The following is an 11,936-nucleotide window of genomic DNA, read 5'->3' on the forward strand; positions in this document are numbered from 1 at the left end:
TATCAATATTTATTGCATTATGGGCTGTTATTACACGTTATGTCACAATACTTATGGCTAATCTCTCTTATTTTACAAGGTTTATCATGAAGAGGGAGGATGCCGGCAGCTGGAATTCTGGCTGGAAAAGGAGCAAATATTGGAAACCTATTCTGCACAGCTCCAAAAATCCTAAAACTCCACGGCAGTCACTTTTGGAATTAATAAGAATTATTGAGCAAAGAAAACACCAGAGGGGGCCCACAGCCTGGCCAGGAGGGTGGGGGCGCGCCCACCCCTACTGGGCGCACCCCCTATGTCCTGGGCCCCCTGGTGGCCCTCCGGTGCCCATCTTCTGCTATATGAAGGCTTTTACCCTATAAAAAATCATAAGCAAGCTTACGGGACAAAACTCCGCCGCCACGAGGCGGAACCTTGGTGGAACCAATCTAGGGCTCCGGCGAAGCTGTTCTACTGGGGAAACTTCCCTCCGGGAGGGGGAAATCATCACCATCGTCATCACCAACGATCCTCTCATCGGGGGGGGGTCAATCTCCATCAACATCTTCACCAGCACCATCTCCTCTCAAAACCCTAGTTCATCTCTTGTATCCAATCTTGTATCAAAACCACAAATTGGTACCTGTGGGTTGCTAGTAGTGTTGATTACTCCTTGTAGTTGATACTAATTGGTTTACTTGGTGGAAGATCATATGTTCAGATCCTTAATGCATATTAATACTCCTCTGATCATGAACATGAATATGCTTCGTGAGTAGCTAAGTTTGTTCCTGAGGACATGGGTGAAGTCTTGCTATTAGTAGTCATGTGAATTTGGTATTCGTTCGATATTTTGATGAGATGTATGTTGTCTCTTCTCTAGTGGTGTTATGTGAACATCGACAACATGACACTTCACCATTATTTGGGCCTAGAGGAAGGCTTTGGGAAGTAATAAGTAGATGATGGGTTGCTAGAGTGACAGAAGCTTAAACCCTAGTTTATGCGTTGCTTCGTAAGGGGCTGATATGGATACATTAGTTTCATGCTATGGTTAGGTTTACCTTAATACTTCTTTTGTAGTTGCGGATGCTTGCAATAGGGGTCAATCATAAGTGGGATGCTTGTCCAAGAAAGGGCAGTACCCAAGCACCGGTCCACCCACATATCAAATTATCAAAGTACCGAACGCAAATCATATGAGCGTGCTGGAAACTAGCTTGACGATAATTCCCATGTGTCCTCGGGAGTGCTTTTCTCATTATAAGAAATTTTCTAGGCTTGTCCTTTGCTACAAAAAGGATTGGGCCACCTTGCTGCACTTTATTTACTTTCATTGCTTGTTACCCGTTACAAATTATCTTATCACAAAACTATCTGTTACCTACAATTTCAGTGCTTGCAGAGAATACCTTACTGAAAACTGCTTGTCATTTCCTTCTGCTCCTCATTGGGTTCGACACTCTTACTTATCGAAAGGACTACGATAGATCCCCTATACTTGTGGGTCATCAATGACCAAGGCCAGGCGGGCGCCAGCGGGTGCAGTGTACCAGTTTCCTCTTTGGTGCAAAGGAGGCAAGGCGCGGAGTCCCAAGGAATCAGCCAAAGGTTTCCATTTCGGTGCAACAGGACCAAGACCATGAGGATGGCAGGACGGAGGTCATAGCCGAGCCCACCGCAGCGTCACGACTAGAGGCATTTGCAGGCAAAGACCACTTTAGTCAGGATAGGATGTACTTGTTGTCTCCCTTCAAATTTGGTCGTTGTGGGATCCCGTCCCACCTACATTTGGGAAGAGGACCAAGGCCAATATAAATAGGACCTAGCCACAACCATAGGGATGGATCGAATCTGTTCCACCCACACCACCTCTCCCGAGTTCAAGAACACACCTCCTAGTTATGGTTGTTCCCACTTTCCTAGTTCTTCCTCAGCCCCTTGAGGAATTCACCACAAAGCAGGATTAGGGTTGTACACCGTAAGGTGGCCCCGACCTGGGTAAACTGTTGTGTCTTTTCATCCCTTCGAGTAGGACGCGCTAGGCCATGATGTTTCATGAGTTAGCAGGCTGGGTAGGTTGACATCTCCGCATGCACCCTAGAGTTTGAAACTCTCAAGGGTTTGGGGAACCCGAAATCGGACAGAGAATGAATGCAGGATGCGATCCTATCTATATGCATATGAAAATGCTCATGGAATGCTTATGCAGTGATCTGAAATGCTCATGCATGCATGCAATCTAGGTTTGGGGGCCCCCTACAGCGCTTCTTTATTTTCTCTTACACAGGGTCATCGCCCCGGCTTTGTACAAGGGGTTACATGCAACTGAGGCAAGGCCTGTACAAATGGGTGGTCGTAGGGCAGGGCACGACAGCCTCATGCCATATGGATAAAACTTGCGGAGATGCTCAATATTCCATGAGTTTTACAACAGAGTGCCATCTCCGGTCTCCAGACGGACTGCACCGGGTCTGGTGACTCATACTACCCGGTAAGGGCCTTCCCACTTTGGTGATAACTTGTGTGTACCCTTGGCGGACTGAACGCGCCTAAGGACAAGGTCACCTTCCTCAAAACACCGGACATGAATCCTGCGGCTATGATAGCAACACATGGCTTGCTGATAGCATGCAACACGCATAGCAGCCCGGAGACGGTTCTCCTCGAGTAGCACAGCATCGTCACGCCGGTGCTGATCTTGCACGAGTTCGTCATAAGAAAGCACTCAAGGCGACCCTTAAATGAGTTCCCTGGGGATAATTGCTTCTGCCCCGTAGACCAGGGAGAAGGGAATCTGCCCGGTAGCTTGGTTTGGTGTCGCTCCGAGGGACCAGAGAACTACCGGCAGCTCCTCGATCCACCGTCTGTCGTGCTTCTGCCACGTATAAAAGGTTCTTGTCTTGAGTCCGCGTAGCACTTCAGCGTTCGCCCTCTTAGCTTGTCCATTGCTCCGGGGGTGTGCCACAGAGGCGAATGAGATCTTTCATCCGAGGGCATGAACATATTGCATGAAGGCTCGGCTCATGAACTGGGTACCGTTGTCGGTGATGATCCTTGCCGGAACTCCAAAAAGGCACACTAGATCTTTCAAGAACTTGATAGGTTACAGAGCAGTCACCTTTCTCACGGCAGTCACTTTCGGCCACTTTATAAGCATGTCGATGGCAACGAACAAGAATTCAAAGCCCCTGATTGCTTGGGGGAAGGGGCTGAGGATATCGAGCCCCCAGATCAAAAATGGCCATGATAGAGGGATTGTCTAAAGCGCTTGGGCAGGCGGGTGGGTTTTCTTGGAATGGAACTGGCAGGCTTCACACTTAGTGACTAGCTCGACCACATCTTGGAGGGTTGTGGGCCAATAGAATCCTTGCCGGAAAGCTTTCCCAACTAATGCCCATGATCCAATGTGAGAGCCACACATTCCTTTGTGTATCTCAGCCAGCAGTTCCTTTCCTACTTCCTGGCAGATGCACTTCAATTCCACACCGTTGGGCCTCTGTCTGTACAGAGTGTCACCGACAAACTGATGCATACTGGCCCTCCGGGCTACTCTTTCAGCTCCGTCTTGGTCGCCGAGAAGCTCTCTGGTTTGGAGGAAGCGAAAAATGTGCCTTCCCAAGTTGGAGCCTGAGTCTCGGCAACGAGGACTAGCGGCACCTCCTATGCTATGGGAGCACCAGCCTCGTACATAGGGTCCATGGGCCCGGCTGGAGGGGGTGGTCCAGCAGGCTGCGAGGAGTTGTTTCCGGCAGGGTCTTTGTCGGGAGCGGACGGACCTAACGGGAGAGGCTTACCGGTGTCCAACTTTCTCCTTTTCTGGGACATTGTTATTGGTGATACGGAGGGCTGAGTAAGACAGAAAACAAAAGTTCCTGGTTCCACAGGAAGCTTTTGCGCAGCACACATTGACAAATGATCAACTATGCTGTTTTCTGCACGGGGTACGTGCTCTGTTTGCAATCCATCAAAGTGCTCCTCCAATCTTCTCACTTCCTCGACATATGCCTCCATCAATGGACTTTGATAATCCTTGTTGACTTGTCTCACCACCAGTTGTGAATCTCCTTGAATGATCAGCTTCTTAATTCCCAATTCTGCTCCAATCCTAAGCCCGGCAAGGAGCCCTTCATACTATGTTGTATTGTTGGTTGCTTCCTCCTGGGCAAAATGCATTTGGACGACGTACTTCAAGTGCTCCTCGGAGGGGGCGACAAGAAGCACGCCAGCCCCTGCACCTTGCAGGGAGAAAGCACCATCAAAATACATGATCCATTCTTGGGGTGATTCCTTGTCGGGGATAACTATCTCTGTCACTTCCTCGTCAAGGGTTGGCGTCCATTCTGCAATAAACTCTGCCAATGCCCTGCTCTGGACAGTTGATGTGCTCTCAGACTTCAAACCAAAGTTGGATAGCTCCAAAGCCCACTCCACTATTCTGCCGGTAGCCTCTAGGTTTCGGAGTATCCGTTGCAACGGGAAACGAGTAACAACCATGGTCTCATGGGCTTCGGAGTAGTGGCGCGGTTTCCTTGAGGCCATGATGAGACCAAAAATCAACTTTTGCATGCCAAAATACCTCGATCTAGCCCCATGTAATAAGGAGCTGACAAAGTACACTGGGTGTTGCACCACTTTCCTCCTTGCCACATCCTTGCGGTTGCCCTCGTTGTCGTGCTCACTGCTGCCCTGATCCTTATCTCGCTCTGCCGGTCTCTATTCACTCTCTGGTTCATCCACCTCCTATTGTGCTACCAAGGCTGCACTAACCACTTGGTTGGTTGCCGCCAAGTATAGCAACAATGGCTCCTGGGGTTTGGGAGCAACCGAAGTAGGCACGGAGGATAGGTAGGCCTTCAACTCTTGCAAAGCTGCATCTGCTTCGGGGGTCCACTTCATACAACTTGCCTTCTTCAAAATTTTGAAGAACAGCAGGGCACGCTCGACACACTTGGAGATGAATCTGCTTAGCGCGGCAACACATACCGTCAGGCGCCTCACATCTTTAATTGTCCTTGGCACTTGGATCTGCTAAATGACCTTGATGTTGTTAGTATTAGCTTCGATTCCCCTGTGGGACACAAAGTACCCAGGCAGTTTGCCAGAGGGAACGCCAAACATACTCTTCTCTAGGTTGAGCTTCAAGTTGATGTTGCACAAATTTGCAAAAGTCTCCTCCAAATCCTAGATAAGAGTTGCTATGTCCTTGGTTTTGACCACAATATCATCCATATAAGCATCAACGTTATGCAGCTGAGGTTCAAAACCAATCTGGACTACCCTTGCAAAGGTGGACCCGGCATTCTTTAATCTGAATGGCATGCAGATGAAGCAGTAGGTACCACATGGAGTGATGAATGATGTCTTCTCCTCATCTTCTTTGGACATGAAGATCTAGTGATATCAAGAATAGGAACCTAAAGTAGAATCCAAAATCTGATCAATACGCGTCAAGGGGAATGGGTCCTCCGGGCAAGCCTTGTTGAGATCTGTGAAATCAATGCACAGCCTCCACTTCCCATTTGCCTTCCGGACCACCATTGGGTTTGCTAGCCAAGTGGGAAGTAGCACTCCTATGACCAAACCAGCTGCCTCAAGCTTCTTGATCTCTTCTGCAATAAATTGCTGCCTCTCCAAGGCCTGCTTCCGGACTTTCTGTTTAACAGGTCTAGCGTGTGGGCAGACAGCAAGGTGGTGCTTGATTACCTACCTGGGAACACCGGGGATATCAGATGGTTGCCAGGAAAAGACATCGACATTCACCCGCAGGAAGGCAATGAGCGCGCTTTCCTATTTGTCATCAAGGGTGGCGCTGATAGTGAAAGTACCATCAACGCCAGCTAGCCCTGCCGGGACCTTTTTCACTTGTGGAGCAGCAACCTTGGATCTCTTGCTATGGGACCACTCCGGCATGTCGTCAACAGGTGACGTGCACTCGGTGGGGGCACACTTCCCAGACTCTTTGCCGGAGGTCCTACAATCCTTCTTCCTTTCTTTGCTTTCCTTGGCGGGAACTATTGTCACCGCTGCCTGATACGTCTCCAACGTATCTATAATTTTTGATTGTTCCATGCTATTATATCATCTGTTTTGGATGTTTAATGGGCTTTAATATGCTCTTTTATATTATTTTTGGGACTAATCTATTAACTAGAGGCCTAGTGCCAGTATCTGTTTTTTGCCTATTTTAGAGTTTTGCGAAAAAGGAATACCAAACGGAGTCCAAACGGAATGAAACCTTCGCTATGGTCTTTCTTGGACCGAAAGCAAACCAGAAGACTTGGAGTTGAAATCAAAAACGCCACGAGGCATCCACAAGGCAGGAGGGCGCGCCCAGGGGGTAGGTGCGCCCCTCGTAGCTCCACCGACGTACTTCTTTTGCCTATATATACTCTTATACCCTAGAAACATCAGGGGGAGCCACGAAACCACTTTTCCACCATCGCAACATTCTATACCCGTGACATCCCATCTTGGGGCCTTTTCCGGCGATCTGCCGGAGGGGGGATCGATCACGGAGAGCTTCCACATCAACACCATTGCCTCTCCAATGAAGTGTGAGTAGTTTACCACAGACCTTCGGGTCCATAGTTACTAGCTAGATGGCTTCCTCTCTCTCTTTGATTCTCAATACAAAGTTCTCCTCGATGTTCTGGGAGATCTATTCGATGTAATACTCTTTTGCGGTGTGTTTGTCGAGATCCGATGAATTGTGGATTTATGAACAATATTATCTATGAATATTATTTGGTTCTTCTCTGAATTCTTATAGGCATGACTTGATATCTTTGCAAGTCTCTTCGAATTATCGGTTTAGTTTGGCCTACTACATTGATCTTTCTTGCAATGGGAGAAGTGCTTAGCTTTGGGTTCAATCTTGCGGTGTCCTTTCCCAGTGATAGTAGGGGCAGCAAGGCACGTATTCTATTGTTGCCATCGAGGATAAAAAGATGGGGTTTATATCATATTGCTTGAGTTTATCCCTCTACATCATGTCATCTTGCTTAATGCGTTAATCCATTCTTATGAACTTAATACTCTAGATGCATGCTGGATAGCGGTTGATGTGTGGAGTAATAGTAGTAGATGCAAAATCATTTTGGTCTACTTGACACGGACGTGATGCCTATGTTCATGATCATTGCCTTAGATATCTTCATAATTATGCGCTTTTCTATCAATTGCTCGGCAGTAATTTGTTTACCCACCATAATACATGCTATCTTGAGAGAAGCCACTAGTGAAACCTATGGCCCCCGGGTCTCTTTTCCATTATATCACATCTCTTTTCCATTATATTGCATCTCTTTAAATCTTGTTTACTATTTTGCAATCTTTACTTTCCAATCTATACAACAAAAATACCAAAAATATTTACTTTACTATCTCTATTAGATCTCACTTTTGCGAGTGACCGTGAAGGGATTGACAACCCCTTTATCGCGTTGGTTGCAAGGTTCTTGATTGTTTGTGCAGGTACTAGGTGACTTGTGCGTCGTCTCCTGCTGGATTGATACCTTGGTCTCAAAACTGAGGAAAATACTTACACTACTTTGCTGCATCACCCTTTCCTCTTCAAGGGAAAAACCAATGCAATCTCAAGAGGTAGCAAGAAGGATTTCAGGCGCCGTTGCCGAGGAGGTTTACGCCAAGTCAAGTCAAGATTTGATCTCCCATCAACTTGCCAATTTCTGGCGCCGTTGCCGGGGAGATCTACGTCAAGTCAAGCCATACCAAGTACCCATAATAAACTCTTCTCCCTCGCATTGCATTATTCACCATTCGCCTCTTGTTTTCCTCTCCCCCACTTCTAAAATGATTTTCGAAAACCTTTGCCTTTTGCCCTTTTCTTCGCCCCTCTTCCATTCGCCTCTTTTTGTTTGCTTCCTGTGTGCTTGTGTGTTGGATTGATTCTTTGTCACGATGACTCAAGATAATACTAAATTGTGTGAATTTTTCAATACCAAGAACAATGATTTTATTAGCACTCCGATTGCTCCTACTACCGATGTTTAATCTTGTGAAATTAATACCGCTTTGTTGAATCTTGTTATGAAAGATCAATTTTCTGGACTTCCTAGTGAAGATGCCGCAACCCATCTAAACAACTTCGTTGATTTGTGTGATATGCAAAAGAAGAAAGATATGGATAATGATATTGTTAAATTGAAGCTATTTCCGTTTTTGCTTAGAAATCATGCTAAAACTTGGTTCTCTTATTTGCCAAAAAATAGAATTGATTCATGGAATAAGTGCAAAGATGCTTTTATCTCTAAATATTTTCCTCCCGCTAAGATCATCTCCCTTAGGAACGATATTATGAATTTTAAGCAACTTGATCATGAGCATGTTGCACAAGCTTGGGAGAGGATGAAATTAATGATACGTAATTGCCCTACACATGGTTTGAATTTGTGGATGATTATACAAAAAAATTATGCCGGATTGAATTTTGCTTCTAGAAATCTTTTAGATTAGGCCGCGGGAGGCACTTTTATGGAAATCACTTTAGGAGAAGCAACTAAACTCGTAGATAATATTGTGGTTAATTATTCTCAATGGCACACCGAAAGATCCACTAGTAAAAACGTTCATGTGATTGAAGAAATTAATGTTTTGAGTGGAAAGATGGATGAACTTATGAAATTGTTTGCTAATAAAAGTGTTTATTCTAATCCTAATGATATGCCTTTGTCCACTTTGATTGAGAATAATAATGAAGCTATGGATTTAAATTTTGTTGGAAGGAACAATTTTACAACGTGTATAGAGGCAATTTTAATTCTTGGCCGTTTCCTATAATTCCTCTAATAATTATGGTAATTCCTACAACAACTCTTATGGAAATTCTAATAAGATGCCCTCTAATTTTGAGAATAGTGTTAAATAATTTATGAGTTCGCAAAAGAATTTCAATGCTTTGATTGAAGAAAAATTGCTTAAGATTGATGAGTTGGCTAGGACCGTGGATAGAATTTCTCTTGATGTTGATTCTTTGAAACTTAGATCTATTCCACCTAAGAATGATATCAATGAGTCTCTCAAAACCATGAGAATTTCCATTGATGAGTGCAAAGAAAGAACCGCTAGGATGCATACTAAAAAAGATTGGTTTGTGAAAGCGGGTTCTTCTAGTTTTCATGATAATAATGATGAAGATCTAAAAGTGATTGATGTGATCCTATTAAATCTTTGTTTTCCAATATTAATATTGATAAAGATGGGACTGTAGATGAGTCAACTTTAGTTAAAAGGCGTCCCAACTTTAGTTAAAACCCACTATTTTGGATTTGAAGAGATTTAATTATGATAATTGTTCTTTGATAGATTTTATTTCCTTGTTGCAATCTGTATTAAATTCTCCTCATGCTTATAATCGAAATAAAGCTTTTACTAATCATATCGTTGATGCTCTGATGCAATCTTATGAAGAAAAGCATGAACTAGAAGTTTCTATACCTACAAAACTTTATGATGAGTGGGAACCTACTATTAAAATTAAGACTAAAGATTATGAATGTTATGCTTTGTGTGATTTGGGTGCTAGTGTTTCCACGATTCCAAAAACTTTGTGTGATGTGTTAGGTTTTCGTGAATTTGATGATTGTTCTTTAAATTTTCATCTTGCGGATTCCACCATTAAGAAACCTATGGGAAGGATTAATGATGCTCTTATTGTTGCAAATAGGAATTATGTGCATATAGATTTCATTGTTCTTGATATAGATTTCATTGTTCTTGATATAAATTGCAATCCTACACGTCCTATTATTCTTGGTAGACCTTTCCTTAGAACGATTGGTACAATTATTGATATGAAAGAAGGACATATTAGATTCCAATTTCCATTAAGGAAAGGCATGGAACACTTTCCTAGGAAGAAAATTAAATTGCTTTATGAATCTATTATGAGAGCCACTTATGAATTGCATACCAAAGATGGCAATACCTAGATCTATTCGTGTTTTTGTGCCCAGCTAGGGGGGTTAAACGATAGCGCTTGTTGGGAGGCAACCCAATTTAATATTTTGTTCTTTGATTTTTTTTCTTCTTTTTAGTAATAAATAATTCATCTAGCTTCTGTTTAGATGTGTTTTTATGTTTTAATTAGTGTTTTTGCCAAGTACAACCTTTGGGAAGACTTGGGTGAAGTCTTTGCGATCTTGCTGTAAAAAAACAGAAACTTTTGCGCTCGCGAGAATAGCTGTCATTTTTTACAAAAGAGTGATTTTAGGTTGATTCTTTCGGAAGATAGTTAATATAAAAATTAATCACGTCCACCAGTTTATTTCAGAATTTTTGGAGTTACATAATTATTCGAAAGTTACAGATTGCTACAGACTGTTCTGTTTTTGACAGATTCTGTTTTTCGTGTGTTGTTTCCTTATTTTGATGAATCTATGAGTAGTATCGGGGGTATGAACCATAGAGAAGTTGAAATACATTAGGTTTAACACCAATATAAATAAAGAATGAGTTCATTATAGTACCTTAAAGTGGTGGTTTATTTTCTTATACTAACGGAGCTCATGAGATTTTGTGTTGATGTTTTGTGTTGTGAAGTTTTCAAGTTTTTGGGTAAAGATTTTATGGATTTTGGAATAAGGAGTGGCAAGACCCTAAGCTTGGGGATTCCCAAGGAACCCCAAGGTAAAATTAAGGGACAACCAAAAGCCTAAGCTTGGGGATGCCCTGGAAGGCATCCCCTCTTTCTTCTTCGTCTATCGGTAACTTTACTTGAGGCTATATTTTTATTCACCACATGATATGTGTTTTGCTTGGAGCGTCTTGTATGATTTGAGTCTTTTCTTTTTAGTTACAAAAATCATATTTTCTGTACACACCTTTGGGAGAGACACGCATGAATCAAAATTTATTAGAATACTCTATGTGCTTCACTTATATCTTTTGAGCTAGACAATATTGCTCTAGTGCTTCACTTATATCTTTTTAGAGCAAGGCGATGGTTTTATTTTATAGAAATTAATGATATCTCATGCTTCACTTATATTATTTTTAGAGTCTTTTAGAACAGCATGGTAATTTTCTTTGGTTATAAAATTAGTCCTAATATGATGGGCATCGAAGATGGGTATAATAAAAAGTTTCATATAAAGTGCATTGAATACTATGAGAAGTTTGATTCTTTATGATTGTTTTGAGATATGAAGATGGTGATATTAGAGTCATGCTAGTAGAGTAGTTATGAATTTGAGATATACTTGTGTTAAATTTTGTGATTCCCGTAGCATGCACGTATGGTGAATCGTTATGTGATGAAGTTGGAGCATGATTTATTTATTGACTGTCTTCCTTCTGAGTGGCGGTCGGGGACGAGCGACGGTCTTTTCCTACCAATCTATCCCCCGAGGAGCATGCGCGTAGTACTTCGTTTTGATTATTAATAAATTTTGCAATAAGTATGTGAGTTCTTTATGACTAATGTTGAGTTCATGGATTATACACACTCTCACCCTTCCACCATTGCTAGCCTCTCTAGTACCGCACAACTTTCACCGGTACCATACACCCACCATATACCTTCCTCAAAACAACCACCATACCTACCTATTATGGCATTTCCATAGCCATTCCGATATATATTGCCATGACACTTTCCACCGTTCCGTTTATTATGACACGCTCCATCATTGTCATATTTCCTTGCATGATCATGTAGTTGACATCGTATTTGTGGCAAAGCCTTCGTTCATAATTTTTTATACATGTCACTCTTGAATCATTGCACATCCCGGTACACCGCCGGAGGAATTCACATAGAGTCATATTTTTTTTCTAAGTATTGAGTTGTAAGTAAATAAAAGTGTGATGATCTTCATTATTAGAGCACTATCCCAATGAGGAAAGGATTATTGAGACTATGATTCCCCCACAAGTCGGGATGAGACTCCAGATTAAATAAAAAAAGAAAAAAAGAGGGGCCATAAAAAAGAGAA

Source organism: Triticum dicoccoides, chromosome 2B (assembly GCF_002162155.2).
Source record: "Triticum dicoccoides isolate Atlit2015 ecotype Zavitan chromosome 2B, WEW_v2.0, whole genome shotgun sequence".
Taxonomy (NCBI): Eukaryota; Viridiplantae; Streptophyta; class Magnoliopsida; order Poales; family Poaceae; genus Triticum; species Triticum dicoccoides.